This window comes from Podarcis muralis, chromosome 5 (genome assembly GCF_964188315.1).
Source record: "Podarcis muralis chromosome 5, rPodMur119.hap1.1, whole genome shotgun sequence".
NCBI lineage: Eukaryota > Metazoa > Chordata > Lepidosauria > Squamata > Lacertidae > Podarcis > Podarcis muralis.
Window position 1 is genome coordinate 95,973,400 of NC_135659.1, and position 17,170 is coordinate 95,990,569.

General features: G+C 41.4%; 1 protein-coding gene across 1 annotated transcript in view; it reads right to left on the reverse strand.

Moving 5' to 3' along the window:
• Nucleotides 1–17,170, reverse strand: part of DNAJC5 (DnaJ heat shock protein family (Hsp40) member C5) — a 48,679-nt gene that overhangs the window by 21,556 nt on the left and 9,953 nt on the right. Inside the window, exon 2 of the mRNA XM_028735477.2 lies at nt 5,008–5,098. The gene's annotated coding sequence lies outside the window, so the exon portion shown is untranslated. The remainder of the gene's footprint in view (nt 1–5,007; nt 5,099–17,170) is intronic.

The following is a 17,170-nucleotide window of genomic DNA, read 5'->3' on the forward strand; positions in this document are numbered from 1 at the left end:
CCTTGCAAATACAATAAATCTTTTGAGACTTTATTTTCAACATGGCCTTACAGGACTTGGCATTTTGCATGTTGCCAACTCTCACCCTCCTGCAACATCAAAATATCTACCACCCACCTGCCCAAGTCCCTTGTCTTCCAACAGCAGCCAGCACTAGATCTGCAGAGACACACAAGCCCATTCCACAATGCATTTTCGGTTCCTGCATGAGGCTTTGTTCACAAGAGATGCACACTCACTTGATGATAAGAATACAAACCTACGTGAAATCAATGAACTTCAATTCAGTGACCATCCTCAACATTGCCAACTGCTAAGAAGCCTGTTGGGTGAAACACTTCCTTTCTTATGAAGCTGAAAGACCTGTCAACTACTTAATGGGAGCTCTGATATCACAATGAATTGGTTGACATCACAAAATGGAACAAGCAACAGAAGAGCCAAAGAAATTTTGAAGGAGCAATGAACATCGGTGGCTGCAAAGGAGAGGCAGCACAACTGTAGCTCAGAAGTGATGAAGCCCCAGCAAGATTATAGGGCTGAAGGCTATGACACGGACCATGTGGAAAGGAACCACAGAAACAAAAGGCAAAGACTGACTGGAGATGACAGTGCCAAAAGGTTAGTACCCCAAGCCCAGAATGAGTGTGTGACAACTAAAATGGAGAAGTACCCACAACTGACATTGGTTTGTCAATGATGGGGGAGAGAGAGAAAAGGGCAGGTGTAGAGTGAGAAGGATGGCTAGCAATGGAAGGGGAAGTAGCTAAAGACCAAAGATATGGGAACTGGCCAGGGAAGAGTAGTTGACTAATGATAGGGGTGGGGAGAGAGAAAAGAAGCAAGAAGGAAGATGGTAAATCAACTGTGGGGCTCATACGGCATAGGGAGAAGGTCAGATACAAGGAGGACCAGTGCTTTTTTCCTGGGGGGACACAGGGGTAAGCATATCCCTAAACCTTTTGTGAATCTAAGTTTGGCCTCTTTGAGGGGCAGCATTTCAATATGAGTAGGAAAATGAGAGTACCCCTAAACATTTTATTTAGAAAAAAAGCACTGGGAAAGAATGAAGAGAATGAAATGGGTAATTGGGAAAGGGCTACCTTGGGTGGAAGCCATGGCTCAGTGGCCCAGCACATGACTGGCATGCATAAAAGACGTAGGCTGAGTCCCCAGCATTTTCAACTAAGCAACAAAACAGATCTCTCTACCTAAGACCTTGAGAGCTTGCTATCAGTAATTTATTTATTTTATTTGATGTATTAAATTTCTATACCACCCTTCATCCGAGGATTACAGGATGGTTTACAATATGGAGGCACAAAAAATACATAAAATAGTAGCAAATGAAAACAACAGCCCACCCCCACAGCAGATTGTACTGGATTAGATCAATTGGGATAAATGAATCGGAGTAAGGCAGAATCATGTGCTCCTACAAAACAAGGAGCGACCAAAATGCAATAGATGGAAACAAGCAGATGGAGATTAATAATGATGGGAAGATGGCCTGCATGAGAGCTATGGGCATGGCAAGCTCTGTCATATGTCCCTGAGGTGTTTCAAGTGCCTTGACAGCTCAGCAGTAGCCTCAGCATTCCCTTGTACCATTCTCCTCCCAACCACCAAAGCTGAAGAAGAGGAGGGGTTCATTACACTCATCTGAGTATGATGGAACATTTGCCACAGCAAGCAGAACTGCTGGCCTATACATGCAGGAAAGGTTGTGAGACTGAAGGGGATTCCGTTCTCACCTCTCAAAGTAATAGCTTTGTTAATTTCTGCTGGTATAGCATATTCTTATAAAATGCCAACGACTTTTAAAATGCTAGCATCCCTTGTGGCTCGTTTTGTAGCTACACACATAAATAGCAGCACACTAATCTCTGGTATACAGAATTATGCTGCACAAAGTGCTCCCTGTAAATGCACAGGTGGCTATGAATAAGAAGCCAGCAAAGAAAGTACATGGCTCAACCATCCAGGAATTATTCCGAGGGGGAAACGGCTCCCAGGCCCAAATCAACCATGTCAGAAGGTATGCCCGATTCTTTAAAGAAGCATTACAGAGGGATCACCAAGGGCAAACTGGTATGGCACACTTCCCAGTTTAGCACAACAGTGCTGCATCAATTCCTTTAAAAAAGAGCACAGGACAAACCCGTGCCAACTCTGTTCATTGAGCTGTACAGGCTGAAATAGTCCACAGAGGTCCCAGATGCCCTCATTCGAGATAACAGGTAAAAGGCCAGTGTAGTTTCGAAGTCAATCATGTGTGAATTGCATGGGACAGATGTGCATTAGACCTCCCTGAAATCATTTCTGCAGACATAGCTAAAAGATAGCTAATAGGCAAAGCTCATAGATACATTAGCTAAAAGATAGCTAATAGACATAGCTAAAAGATAGCATATACTGATCCACGGCTGGTGGGGGCTTGAGTTAAGAGAGAAAAAGAGCCCATAGGTAAAGCATCTAAAGGCCTATGTTAATCAATGGTAAACTAGAAGGGACCCTGACTTTATTAGACTCTTATTTCAATGTCTATTAGTTAGTTGTGCATGTCACTCTCTATTGCTCTATCACTCTTGAGAACTTAGATGCCAATGCAGCATACTACCCTTCAAAACTAGCTTTGCACTCCATTACAGATTTCTCAAACTGCATGCATGACAACTACCATATTTTTCGCTCCATAAGACACTTTTTTCTCCTAAAAAGTAAGGGAAAATGTCTGTGTGTCTTATGAAGCGAATGCTGCACGGAGGAGCTATGGTTCCTGTCCGTCCCTCCTCCACAGCTCACTTTAAAGCAGCAAAGCAGGACAGGAGCCGCTTACATAGGTGTAAAGCAAGCACAGCGGGACCTCTGTAATCCCTCTGCCCCCGCACTCAGCCACCCCATTGGGATGGGTGTGCAAGTGCCACCCCCTTGGGATGATACTCTTGTGGGCAACGTACCACATCCCCACAGGCGATGTGCCGCCACGCAAGACCCTCCCTCCACCACTGGTCTCGCCGGGACAGTAGTGCCTTCCTTTGCAGAAGCGTGAAATTTGAAGGGCGGCTGTGGTTTGGTCCTTGTGTTGTGTACAAAGGTGTGAATTAGGTAGGTTTAACTTTAAATGGAAATTGAATCAGATTTATCCCTCATTCCTCCCTCATATGAAAGCCCCCAGTGCTCTCTGCAATGAACCAAAAGGAAGAAAGTCCTACTTCTTTTGACTTTATTAAAATAATTGTGTAGGGCCATACCATACAGTCCTTAGATCTAAGGGACTCAATGTGGGAAGCTCATATATTTCCACTGCCTGCCCCCCTTACTAGGGGATAAAGTCTGTCTTCATTTGTTAATGACAGTGATTATGGTTCTTAATGCCACTGTTGACTGCTGTTCACTTTACATGGTTGAAATATTATTCTGATATACCGGTAGTTTATTAAACAGTTTAGTATAACATTTGATTCAGAATGTTTTTTTCTTGTTTTCCTCCTCTTAAAACTAGGTGCATCATATGGTCAGGTACATCTTATGGAGCGAAAAATATGGTAGTTGTGGAAACAAGGGATGAGTCTTGCACACCAGCACCTGTTAAATCCTGTGCATTCAAAGGTTATTGTTCCAGAACTCAGGTCACATTAGATGTCAGAACTCCTTAGTCTTATCTAGTTATGGAAGTTTTTAATGACTGGTGTTTATAATGTATTTTTAGTCTTTCGTTGGAAGCCGCCCAGAGTGGCTGGGGAAACCCAGCCAGACAAGCGGGGTATAAATAATAAATCATCATCATCATCATCATCATTCTATTTAAAACCTAGTGATGTTAAATTCTCAAGAATAATCTTTTGTAGAATATTCTCAAGAATATTCTCGATTAATGAGAATATTGTACCATTGAATGGCACTACAAAAACCAGTTACTGACACTAAATAAAAATATAGAAACGTCAACTGTTTAAATCAAGGCCACCTTACATGATGCTACACATAATTGTACAGGCCTAGGTACTATAAATGTGCAAAGCATGAAAGCTACTTTCTGTAAAAAAAAATCATACTGTATGGCCAAGGGTACAGAATTGCTAAGAATAAGGTCACACCAAAATGTGGGGGAGAGGCTATTATGGATAGTTGAAATACATATGAATTCAAATGTTCATCAAATTATATAGCTCACATTTCAGAACTACCAATGGTGAATGACACAATGCCCAGTAATATAACTGGATCAAAAAAAATCATTATTCATTACTTACACTGGCAATATCACAGCTTGACTTATTATTTACTAGATTTTTAAAATGTGGGTTGTAAAACTGGTTCTTACATTAGAATTTACAGTTTGTGGAGAATATTGTCCGGAGAATTTTCTAGCAAAGAATATTCTCGAGAATATTCTCATTCTCCAGAGAATATTCTCACCTCACATTACTATTAAAACCTAACTTTGCAATGCACATTTTGTTATTGTAATATATTCTTTTACTGCACCTTTGAGGAATAAGAGCTCTCTGGCAATGCAACTCAATCTCTTATGTAAAACTGCAGTTGCCCACCCTGAACTTTTGAAACAGGGATGGCTACAAGAATGAAATTAAAAGGGTTGTTTCTCTTTCAGTCAACTATTTAATCAATAAAATGACTCAATAATATGACAGATTACTAACTATTGCTTTTTCCCAACCTGTAGTGCCAGTGCAGGATCAAACATACAGCCTACCAGCTTAATGTTAATTAAGAATAAAAGTTAAAATCTGGCAATTTTCAAGAGTAGTTCAACTCGTGTACAATATCTTTATAAGGCTAATCCAAGATGCAGTCCTTGCAACTAGTGCTAACTAGAAAGAATTCTCATCCTCCACTTCTACCAACTCCCACAAAGCAATGATGGAATCTCTCTACCTGCTGCATTTGAAGGGAACCAAACTGCTTTCTGCTCCTGCCACATCATCTGCCAGAGAGCTGAGATTTTCAAACTCTTAACAGAGGTTAAGAGGCTTCACTTGCCTTAACAAATCCGTCCTTATGAAACAGCCGAGCTAGATCCTAGATGTGGGATCCTAAAAATTCAGCCTTCAGGTTCCAGAACAGGATTCTCCTAAGGACAAAGCACAGGTAAACAACAATATATCAGATTGCTAATAGTACACTGTGCGTTGGGAGAACAGAGATGGGGCAGAGAATATTTAACAATGTCAAATGTTTATAACCACACTAATCTAATTTTTTCTTGCTTAATAATAACTGATTTAAATGATCCAGAAGACAGTTTTATGACTTTACTCATTGACAGAAAAATATAATCTCCAAGAACTGCAGTTTGCATAGCTAATGCAGGCAAATTTCTACAGGCAACTAGGAATGATGGGTGACTTGGACTTCCCATTGATGTGAAGCCTCTTACAACACTAGACTCCGATATGGTCAGTGATACCGTTCGGCAGCTGCTAATTTGTGCAATTGATTAAAACAAGCAGATGAGCGAAATGACTGCAACCTTTCAGCAAAATCCCATGAAAGATTTTAAAGCATGAACTAAAAGGGTTTGGCAAGAACCTTTGGCCTTTGCCACGTGAAATACTCTTACAAATAACCCTAAAGAAAAAGGCATTTCAAGAAAAAACAAGTGTATCCCATTGTTCTGGTGGTTGGCATCTGTCTGTCTCGGTAGACAGCAGAGGGGTGCACCTTTGGGGGTGAAGTCAAACTGCTGAAAGGTCGCAGCACCTGCTGTGGCTGTAGTTTTGTTGCAGCTGGGGCAGTTGAAGGTGCCCGGTTGTGCTGCTGCAGATCCACCATGGTGTTTCATTGTTCTGGTTACACTTAGATTAAATGGCTGGTTAACAAATTACATCAAAAGGTAATACACCATGAGGTTTTGTGGTGAAATCTGTAATGTGCAATGAGGTTCCATGCATTAGTTTCACTGTAGAAAACAATGCTGTGGGTTGTCAGAGCCACAGACAGCTCTCTCTCTCTGTTTTCATGGTTGAGAATGCATGATGATGTAATTAATTAGGCATCCAGCTAAAATTAAAAAGGAATAAAACTAGATTATTTTTTTTAATGGCAGCAAATGGGTGTAAAGGACAATAAATGTTAGTAGCGAGATAAGAAGGAAACTCAAGACTGTCATTTAGGTTACAGCTTACATGTATTTATGTAAAATCATGACTGTGCCCATTGACATCTTGAAATTGGTAAGATAATGAACACCTTAGTGAGATAAAAGGCTATTTATTCCTATTCAGATCACAGGTGATTAAACTGAAATTCATTATCAGTTGTATTTCAGGAGTTTCACACTGGAGTCTCCCTTTGAAGTATCTGTGCTCAAGAATAGCCACCTTAAGGTCGGTAACAGTGTTCCTGGGAGGTTATAATGGTCTCCTACTGGTTTCTATTGGCCTTTTTTATGTCAGTTTTTTGTCTATTTACCATCATGCACATGTCAGCAAGGAAGGAGCACATAGCCTCCCTGCTAGGATGGAACGGTCTCGGATCCCAGCCTACTGACAGAGGTTTGGATTAAAATAAAGCTCTGTGTTTACTGAATAATCTTTTTGTTGTTTCAAATACTCTGACTATATTTTCATAAACTGCATTTTATACAGTGAAGAGATTGGTCCCTCCCCTCCACACACATCCAAATGAGAGGAGAAAAATCACAATTCAGCGTTAATGCTTTGAAATCTACTTTTCTTCAGTTCCTCCATTTGCACAGAATTTCTGACTGCACTAAAACTGCAGGTTCTACAATCACATTTTTTTCTTTAAACTCATATTACTTGCCTTGAAATTAATAAAATATCTTCATATGCTAGAGGGGCAGTAGGTATGCAGAAAAAATTATTGTCATCTTAGGTTGCTAAAAGCAACACTTGGCCTTTAAATCACTGATTGATTTGTTGTCAGCTATGCCTGATGCTATTAACAGATGGAGGGGAAACTAAATTCTACTCACAAGTAGACACATTAAAGTTAGTGGTCCCAAGTTAATCACATCCACTTATTTCAATGGATCTACTCGAAGTATGACTAACAATAGATACAACCCAATGACAACATTAAATAGTTGCTATAATAAATTTTGAAACCTGAAAGTATTTTATTGTATTTTTTACCCTGCATCTCCTCCCATAGGAGCCCAGAGTGGTACAAAATTAGATAAAAACAATCTAATTAAAATACTGTTAAGAAGCATTTTTATGTGGGTATCAGTAGGAGAGTTTATATATGCAGTACAAAAAGCAATGAATAATAGGTCATCAGCCCCAATCATCCTTGCCAAAGGTCCAGGCAAACAGGTACATTTTAAACTGTCAATGAAATTACATCTCCATAGGAGATAAACACAATTCTACAGGGGGAGAGGTCCAAAGTCAGGGTGTTCCCTGCGGCGGTGACTTAATAGGCCATGCCCAATGGTGGGGCTATGAATAAGGCCTCCATCACAGATCTTAAGGCACAAGTCAACAAGTATTGGAAAAGATGCTTCTATAAGTACTAAGGCTCTAAGTTGTCCAGGGCTTTTAATACTAATACCTTGAACAGGAACCAATAGCTCAGAGGCAACCAGTACAGTAGTACTTCTGGTTATGTACTTAATTTGTTCCAGAGGTCTGTTCTTAACCTGAAACTGTTCTTAACCTGAAGCACCACTTTAGCTAATGGGACCTCCTGCTGCCGCCGCGCCATTTCTGTTCTCATCCTGAAGCAAAGTTCTTAACCCGAGGTACTATTTCTGGGTTAGTGGAGTCTGTAACCTGAAGTGTATGTAACCCAAGGTACCACTGTACCATGCTTTCAAGATTGGCATTATGTGATCCTACTTTGTTGCCCCGTTTATTGGCCCTAATGAAGCCAGTCACTGCCCCCAGACACCAGCTTAGGACTTGGATAGTCTCTCCTGATTCAGATGAAATTCAGAGATGTAACCTGGTATCAGCAGCATACCAGTATTCCAGTTAGCAATGCTGTCCTTCCTGTTTCAAGGACCCAAACTTGTTGTACAGTGGTGCCTCGCAAGACGAAAAGAATCCATTCCGCGATTCTCTTCGTCTAGCGGTTTTTTCATCTTGCGAAGCAACCCTATTAGCGGTTTAGCAGATTAGCGCTATTAGCGGTTTAGCAGCTATTAAAGGCTTAGCGGCTTAGCTGCTAAAAGGCTATTAGTGGCTTAGCGGCTTAGAAAAAGGGGGGGAGCGGAAAAAAATCGCAAGACTAGCAAGACGTTTCGTCTTGCGAAGCAAGCCCATAGGGAAATTCGTCTTGCGAAGCAACTCAAAAACGGAAAACCCTTTCGTCTAGCGGGTTTTCCGTCTTGCGAGGCATTCGTCTTGCGGGGCACCACTGTATAGTGGAAATATTGGACAGGTCTACAGCCAATTTCAGCATGCCAGGTTTTAAATTATGGACATGTTCATCAGCATCAGAAGCAAACTGCTAGCATCATCAGCTAGCCGACCTCTTTCAGAATAGATCCCAAGTGAGCAATGTTTGCCTCAAAACTATTTTTCAGCAGACCTTGGAGCTTTGTATCAAGCCTAAACCACCTTGCCTTCACCCAGAGAAAATAACACTGTTGAATCATATCAAGTACTGTCAAATCATAACATGGAGAGAGACACAACACAGAAAGATTTGTTTGGTTGATTCAAATCATCCTTACTCCTTTCTGGGTGCTCTGTTGCTGAGCTCTTTTGAGAAATCCACATGGGAAAAGGCAATGGCCAGGTCTTCACATCATAGTAAGTGTGAGAGTGTGTCTTATCATGACCATATAAACACACTGGCTCCCCACAAAGAGTCCGCAGTTGCTTTGCTCCCCCCAGAATTTTTAGTTCAGAACAGGATGGTAACTCAACTAAGATTTAGCTTACAGTGCTGTGCAAACCCAGGATTGCGTTTAAAGTTTCTCCTCCTCAACCTTGGCTACAAATCATGGTTTAGGAGGAAATAATTTAACGGCAATCCTGGGTTCAGATGACACAGTATGCCTACCCTTGGATTATTTGCCAGTCCAACCTATAAAGTCCAGAGATGAGCAAAATGGCTGTTGCTTTCTTCACAGGAAACAGCGTACATAGACACTAAGCCATAGTACAGCTTAGTGTGATATATGAACATGACCAATCTGTGTGTTTAGTGGGTCTCTTGGCCTAGAAACACACTATGAGAAGCTAAGGATCCAGAGTTGTTTAAACTCATTTTTATTAGGTAAAAGGTTTCCATCACCTAATTGGAGCAATCTAGTACATACACATGCACACAATTTTCCAGCTTAATTATGGCCCCCAACTAGCTCACACTAAGAAATATTTTTAACCATCATCATTAACCTTGTTTCACAGGTTACACAGACTCCTGTGGCAAGTTTAACTACCGCTGCCCAAATGTTGTTGCTCTAATAAGCTTAGTGGATTAAAATTTAGCCATTTAAGTCTAATTGACCAACTTCTTATAAAGGCCTGTGACCTTGTACTCCATGTCCATATGACACACTGATATTGAGTACAAGTAGACATAAGAGGGGCATCACAGAGTCATGTTTTGGGGGCGGAATGATTTAAACCACACCATGGGGTGGGGTGGGACTCCTCCAAGTGCACTTTGCCCCTGAAACAGCTATTGCCTCTCCTTTCAGGAGTGAACTCACCACCCCCCTGAAAATACTGGTAAAAAACATTGAGGGAGCGAACAATGCAAGGTGGAGAGTTTAGTTACCTCTCATGCTGTGCATGAAAATCTCCCTCCTTATGCACACTCTGAAGTGATTCAGTAGTAACCCAAACACCCTTCACCCCCCCTGGGGGGGGGGCTTTCACCAAAGGCAGAAAAGCAGTTACCATAGCAAGTAGCATTCAAACTCTTATATGACCCTACCAAAATTAAGATGTTAAATAAATTAAAGTAGCCGTGTTGGTCTGACGCAGTAGAAATATATATATATATATATATATATATATATATATATATATATATGCTTTCGTAGATTTTCACGGGTACAGGAATGCAGGTTTTGGTGTCCTCGGGTGTCTTCCCGTGTAAAAGTTGGGGTGTCTAGGCGACGTTTCGACGAGGTCTCACTCGTCATCTTCAGGCTGGTGCTTTCGGCTTCTTGTTACTGGAACAGAGCAGGATCTCAGTGTTTGAGTTCCTATAAATACTGTTGAGGAGGTTCTGGGCAGAGAGGAAGTTCCCAGGCTAGTGTGCCTTTTCTTCTTTTGTTCCTTAATTGCTTGAGGGATATCTTGAGTGATTTCTTGAGTGATATCCTGAGTACCACTTAGGTGGGTCATTAGGTGTGGATTAGTTGCTAAAGCCTTTGTGTCTTGACCTCTTGAACTTTGTGAAGAGTTTTTCTGAGAAGATGGCTGTACTGCACTTAGTTGTGCTCTGGCTTGGCTTCGTGTATAGGGGCGAGCTGTGGTTTTGTGGCCTGTGTCAGCCAGATCTGTGTAGGGATTGCAGGGGGGTGCAGCATCCGGAGGTGCCACCATGGTTTGGCTACAGACACCATCCAGTAGCCAAACCATGGTGGCACCTCCGGATGCTTCCATTTCACAGACTAAATTACTGAATTGGTTAAATGAAAGAACCAATGAAGCCTTTCTTTTGGGAAAAGTTATTAAAAGAAAAACACAAACTTATTTCTTATTTTTTTTAAAAAAACTACATTAGGATTCTAATATAAAAAGCAAGCAGAAACGGAACTAAAGAAAACGAACATCAGTTGCCTCCCAGCAATGACAGGCATTAATATCATGCAGGTGGCTTTGAGTGGATGCTGGCTAGTTTTTAATATATCAAAACTGTGCAAGAGTTAAGGCAGAATATTATCACCTCAAACAGTGTAGCTAAATATCCAAAAAAAGCTGGGACCTAGTTAAATATGTAAACAGTCCACGTTATGAAAAAACAGTGCCAAGGTAACATAGATGGTTCATATCCTTCCGAAGGAAAGTATCCTGTCAGGAGAAAAAGAAATAAAGTACTTCTATGTACTGAGAAAGAAAGAGTCGGCAGAAACCCACTTGGAATAGCCTAAAGATGGAAGGTAAGAAACAACTATAGCTACAAAGACACGAAGAACTGTTGTTATTTGACCTAAATATGAATTATATATAAAATCTAAAGCTGAAACCTCCACTACAATGCGAACATGTCAAAATACATTAGCAATATACTGTTTATTCTATCAGCTAAACAGCAGATAGGCGCCTGCTGCTCAAGAGCTATTTGACTGACGTGATCCTGAAACCCGCCTGCTCGCATAAAAAGCCTAATGCTTTATTCTGCCCTAGAATACCAGATTATGAATGTGAAACGAGAGCGCTAAGAGCAGAGCTCAGAAGCTGTGACAGCAGCAGCAGCAGCAGAGTCAGAGTGACTTCATGAGACTGCGCACCACGGGCAGCAGTGAGAGGCCTGGCAGGGTGTCAAGTGCGCAAGAGGATGCGCCTCCAGTGTGGGTAAGCTACACTAATACCGGAGCAGTCTTTCCAAATGTAGTAGCAAAGGAAACATCCAGCCAGGGCCTACGCAAAGCAATGTATACTGTAGTTGATGGTTTTTCCTTTTCAAAGGTGTGATTAATAGAACTGGCTGTGTACAGTGTCTTGAAGCAAAATCTCCTGACAATGAGCTGCAAACAAGGAAGCAGACGTCTGCTTCTACGATGGAACTTCACCCTCCTCTGTGCTCCCCGTTCCCATGCACCCTCGAAAATCTGTTCCAATGGGTTTTGGGACCCTTCCGGTGAAGGTAAGAATAAGCTCCAGCAACTAAAATGGCAGTCAACGTTTTCATTTTTGGAAAACTTAGAAGTTTCCCCACCCCCCTTTTTCCTCTAACTCACTAGGACACCTTCAAAATCCCGGAATCTCAGGCACACGTAGGGCCAATGATTTATATGCACGCGGGTGGCGCTGTGGGTAAAAGCCTCAGCGCCTAGGGCTTGCCGATCGAAAGGTCGGCGGTTCGAATCCCCGCAGCGGGGTGCGCTCCTGTTGCTCGGTCCCAGCGCCTGCCAACCTAGCAGTTCTAAAGCACCCCCGGGTGCAAGTAGATAAATAGGGACCGCTTACTAGCGGGAAGGTAAACGGCGTTTCCGTGTGCGGCTCTGGCTCGCCAGAGCAGCAATGTCACGCTGGCCACGTGACCCGGAAGTGTCTCCGGACAGCGCTGGCCCCCGGCCTCTTGAGTGAGATGGGCGCACAACCCTAGAGTCTGTCAAGACTGGCCCGTACAGGCAGGGGTACCTTTACCTTTTACCTTTATTATAGATGCACCAGACAAGAGTGAAAGAAAAACACACTCCTTAAGTTTGGTTTGCTGGTTTTTTGAGAAAGGAGGCTGTTTACAAAGGGCAAGGATGCTAGGTGGAAGTGTGAATCATACTATTTAATGTGCAATGTTTCCTTATAGCCACCTGCAAAAGACCAAGGGAGAGATTTCAGAACAGCAACCATGTTAGCACATGTTGCTAACAAGTGATTCTGGCGTGCATTTTAATATGCAATTTTATTATATATTTGAAACTGTTGGTTTTACTTATATGTTTTTAGTTTAACTTGCTTTTAGCTTCTGACTTTTATAAGTAACTTTAACATACATTTTATATTTTATGTACCATGCCCCCATGGATGTAACTCAGGATTCTAGTAAAAAAAAGCAGAGTAGGTCCTGCAGCCTTAAGCCTGTCTGCCTCTGTTCTACAACCAGGAACTTCTCTACTCTACCATAAGGGGATGACTACTTTAAACAGATAAAACCACTAAATAAGATCTGCAAGAAGAAAAATATGACGTGACTGATCCCTTGATGGTCCAGCTCTAGGCAAAGGACAGATAAGGACACAGAAGTTCCTGTGGGAGGTTCAAGACAGAAAACAACACATGCTTAATTCATTGAATTCTTCATCACAGGATGTTGGAAAGACCACCAGCATATCCTGACTTTTAAAAAGGATGACACAGAAGTATGGAGCTGTATCAAATACTACTTGTCACACAACCTATAAAAAGGACCCCATGTTTGTAAGAGGGTCAGTCCCAAAATACTCTGGGGTAGATGAAAGTGTTGCTGCTCAAAGGTGAATCTCAACCAGCCAACTTTATTTGGAATGGTGGGAGATCAGTTGCTTAGTCACTAAGCCTTAGTGAATAGAGTGCAGGCCTGCAAGGAAGAATGGGTATTCCTATAAGACTATGAATGAGGTTATGCTGTCAAACTTGATGGCAGCTCCGGAAATAAAGAGTGAGGAGTCACTTAATGCTAAATAGGGACTGAAGGCGGTTGAGAGTAAAGGATTCAAAGACTATGTTTAGAAGACGTCAAACTCTTCGCAGAGTGCAAGAGGGTTTTTTCCTTCTGGTTCCTGGTATTGCCTATGAGAACAATACAATTGAGAATTTCTTACATGTCACTGAGAAGAACAAGACCACTGAGTTGAATGTTTACCCCAGTGCTTATCTCATGGGAGGGTAAGCGTTGGACACCATCTATTTTAGATATTATATTGCTATCAGTTTGTGTGCTAAATAGCTTTCTCCTCAATCAATGGGGCACAGTCCGCACCAAGTGACCTGCCATGGGGCAAACAGCAGCTTGGGGAGGATATATTTTAATTGGTAAAATGACTGGAAGGGGAGGGTTAAACTCACACTCCTCCCGCATCTCCACTGTTTCAATCCGATTTGGAACTTCCCAAAGTGCTATTAACTTTTTTTAAAAAACCAACCAAACAAACAGCAAACTGTTCATGAATCTCTAGTCCTGCCGTAAGTCAGAAGGTACCGGTATATTTTGACATGTCAAGACAGGATACAAGGAGGTAAAGCTTGGATCATCATTCCAACTGCAAAACAAAGGAAGGTGAATTGAAGTGGCACTGGGTAGAAGGGAAGGAGGGTGTTTAGGCAGGAATGTGTCTAGGCAAAGTACACACAGAGAAAGAGGAGCTCAGTTCCCATCCTGCCAGCTGTTTTAGTTTCTTCTGCACAAGGGAAACTGAATCACACACTACAGTGCAATGGTCATGCATTTTTGTAAGGGTGTGGCATTCAAAAGATTCTAACCTTAGCTGTGCTTTTTTTGCTACTTCAAGTTTCATCAAGTTTTACAATGCCAGTAAGAAAAGTGTACATTGTGGTCAAATACTTCCAGGCAATGCAAGCTCATAAATGAGATAAAGTGTCCTGCACTGCATGTACTGCCAACAGAGATATTCTTTCCTTTCATTTTATTCCATTCCTTTGGCTTAGAAACAGAGTACAGTGGAACCTTTACTTATGGACATAATCAGTTCCGGAGGTCCGTCCGTAAGTCGATCCGGCAATCGCTTCTGCGCATGCGCAAATGGCAGAAGCAGTTTCTGCGTGTGCGTGAATCACGGCAAACCCGGTATTTACTTCCGAGGTTGGCCGTGGTCACAACTTGGATTGGGCCCAAGTAGAGGCGGTCGTAAGAAGAGGTTCTACTGTATTCAGGTTTAGAGCGCTCCACCCAGGCTTAACAAAAAAACAAGGGCTGCAGGGCTGAGGAAATATTTCAAGTTTCTGGACAACCCGGAGATTATTCCAGCCTGGCCCCACACAAACACAAACACCATTAAATACATGGCTGCACTCAGAAAAAGTTAGCAGAGAATTCAGAAATGCCCATGTTAGGGATCAAATATATTTCAAATTTCTGTCAAGTAAGATTAACAGTAATAGCCAACTTAGTCTTATTTTTAGTTTCTTTCTCTCTATATGTAAAATAAATAAATATCACCTTAGGAATTTTGAAAGTGGTAGCAACAATATTCCCTTGGGTACTTAACATAATACATTGCTGATTTATGAGCACGCTGGATACAGCATTTTCTAGGGAACACTGAAGCTCAGTACAAATGTTACACTTAACCATGGTACCAATACCCTGGATGTTGCCTTAACCCTGGATGACTCCAAACTTACAATGTATTTTGGAGAGGACATATAGGGACTCCTATCACACCTAACCAGTATCCATGCTGGCAGGACCTGATGGAAGCTGAGCATCCAAGAACCTATGGAGCGCCACAAGTTCCTGTTAGTTTGCATTTCTTAGTACAGGAGGTATTGATCTGATGTGTAGAAATCTTTCCTATTCTAATTAATTCAAGAAGGTTCTGGAAGCTTTGTGTGTGAAAGAAACAAGCAGAAGGTTCGTGATGTTTGGGTTACTCCTTTGGAGAAACTGAGTACAGCTGGCTTAAGCTGGTTCTGTTATCTCTTTCCGGCAAGGTCCTGCTGACTATGATAATAAGGCCAGAAGGAGCCTGGGTTTCACTTTCTCTTTCTATCTCTTTTCCTTCTGGTGTGGTGTTCTGTAGACATAATAAGTTATTTAAGTTTAAGATAAATCTGCTGCAGCTGGATTTCTTAAGGACAGTGCCAATCCTGAATGTATTGGATTTGTGACCATTATTCTCATTTGCCTTCAGTAGCAGTAAAGCTCTGCTGGATGAAATTAATTGCCTCTGGTCTATTTTTTTGGGAATCCTGCAACAAGTTTAAGTTTTTACTCTGCTAACTATACATCGGAGTTCTGCTCTGAATCAATAATGAGTAGAACTCCTTGACAGTTTCTACCCCTGCATTAAGCAATAGTTTATTACAAGCCAAGACCATAAATCAGTTTCAATCCTTCCTTCTTTTAATAAACCACCATTAAAGCTGGCCATAGTTTGTCCTTTCCAGCTATAACAATAAACAGAGGTTAGAGGAAAAACAGGAAGCAGGTTCTTCCAGTCCCCAAAGACAGGAGCAAGCCCAAGGCTCCCTCACATAGCACGAAACTGCAGTTTATCATTATATCCAAGTTGGGTCATGGAAGCCATTGGTTACTTTACTGAGCTAAGTCTTGCCCTTGAGAGCATACAAAAGTCAACCATGAAACTTGTCACCTGCAAGCATAGAGGCTGGGTAAGTGGGGCAACAGTTTTTCATACTTCCCTCAATGAAGCAGATGCTTAATTACTTCATGAAGATTCACTTCAAGGGAGGTACTTGGAAGCAGTCCTTAACCTAGGTTTTCTATTGAGGTATAATAAACATCTAATCTGGCCTTGATACCTGAAATATAGATTTTTTGGGCCTACCCTATTCTTGTGGCTATAATTCATTTTAGACGATTTTAAATATTGAATTTTAAATTGCTGTACCCTGCTCCGAGGCCTGATGTGGTAAGTAAGAAATTGAATAAACAGCAGTCAAGAAAAATAAACCACAGTTCAGCATTATGCCTGCAAGAATAACTGTTGCCAGGCTTTTAATAAACACAAACTACCAGGTTTCAGACAAGCATCAATTACCTGAGTGACAGGAGTACTGCAACTCTAAAACAGTTTATTTCGTTTATTTTTCCACTTACGCTATAGTTAATGCACGGTATCAAAGTGTGAAGTAACTGTGCCTATAGTGAACTTTCATGTCTGACCAGTTACAAGTACCTCATAGTGCTTTGGACAAGGGGTTTATGCAACACCACCAAAATAAGATTAAAATGTGAATTAAGAAAAAGGAGTGGTGACTATGAAAGAAAGCTAAAATGAAACCTTCCAATTCAAAATTTGATGGGATTCAGAATACAAAAGCTGTCTAGTCCAAAATTTAAAAGCTTGAAGATAAATTGAGGTCTCAAAATCTTAATTAAATTATGAAATATCACTTTCATTTCAGCTGGCTGTCTAAAGCTTTGAGACTGGCAGTTTTTAAATTCTTCAGTGCTAGGATGCCTTAAGCACCTACTATACTATTAGGCACAATCTTATCAGCATCCTTGCAAGTGCTATTACAGTATCGCCTGTGAACTCAATTCTACCGATATTCTACGGCAGCAGTTCTCAGACTATATCCATGCTAGGACATCTCCCTCCTTGGTGCTCATTTCCCCAAAAGTGCTTCATTCAGCAGGTTGTCAGGTCTTCGGACAGCTGGTGATTCATGGGCCATTTTTAGCTTACTTGCTTTTTAGCAACCCGTTAGTAACTAGACTGGCAACTATGCAAGATATTTTATCTGGGAAAGTTTTGGAATTAAAGACTATGTTACATAAGCGAGACAGTGTTAGTCCTGCATTTGGCATCCTTAAACATGTTACTAACACACACACCCCACACACAAAAAGCATGTACAACAGG